This window comes from Lytechinus pictus, chromosome 8, assembly GCF_037042905.1.
Source record: "Lytechinus pictus isolate F3 Inbred chromosome 8, Lp3.0, whole genome shotgun sequence".
Classification (NCBI taxonomy): Eukaryota; Metazoa; Echinodermata; class Echinoidea; order Temnopleuroida; family Toxopneustidae; genus Lytechinus; species Lytechinus pictus.
In genome coordinates, this window is record NC_087252.1 from 4,234,259 (window position 1) to 4,235,323 (window position 1,065).

Here is a 1,065-nt window from a genome sequence, read left to right on the forward strand (position 1 = left end):
ATTCAAATCAAACTCAATCTGACAATAGTGCCTTTAGCCTTATGAATAAAATAATCATATTAACAATAACGTATCTAGGAAAATGCAATACCAACGCCCCTGCATAATTTAACATATTGTTATATGCTGTCGAGCGTCAGGCAAGAAATCATATGAGGTTTAGTTTTAAAAGTCTTTAGTATGACATGACCAAGGATTGAACCCATGAACTCCTGTTCATGAGGAGGAAGCTAAACCACTGAGCCACTATGTCTTATTACTTTTGTATATATTCACCACAAACAGGGAAATTTTAAGGACTATTTTTAGGAATTCATAAAAAGCATGCATTTCTCACCATATTCATCTAATGCGAGCGCCAATCGCTTGATGATTTTGTCAGAATTACACCTAACGCATGAAGCACTTTTTATATCATTAACATGATACGTATCTCACTTATCAAATATTGCGAACACGAAGCGCGAGCTGAAATTTTTTAAATTCATAGGAGTAGAGGGGCATTCCAAGGCTTGTTTGTAGGAATTCACTAAGACTATACGTATTTCACTAACCACATGGTGCGAGCGCGAAGCGCGAGCAGAAAATTATGTATATTCACACCAAAAGGGACATTATATAAAAAAACTGTTTTTAGGAATTCATAAGAGCAGACATATCTCACCTCCCCAATAATGCGAAAGTAAGCACAGACTGGAAATGTTTTATATTCAGACCTTAAAAGGGGGCAATCGTATAGTTACTCCACTGATCTGTCTATTTGTACGTGTATATGCATTTGTAATTTTGTAAGCCCGATGTGAAAGGAATTCCTAAACGGACAGTAAATATTTTATTCAATTTCAATGTTTAACGAATAACAATATACAAGCGCGTATCACTGCGTACAAAGTCCAGCCATGCATATATAATAACACGATAAGTACGTTTGTAACAATATTCCTCAACTCAACTTTTATTCAGAAGCTAGGCAGACGGCTCGCTTGATTCGTAAAAGATAGATAACCCAGAACGGAATCTATTTTCTCCTGCCCAGAATGCACTTGCTTGACACAAGGAGAGGTC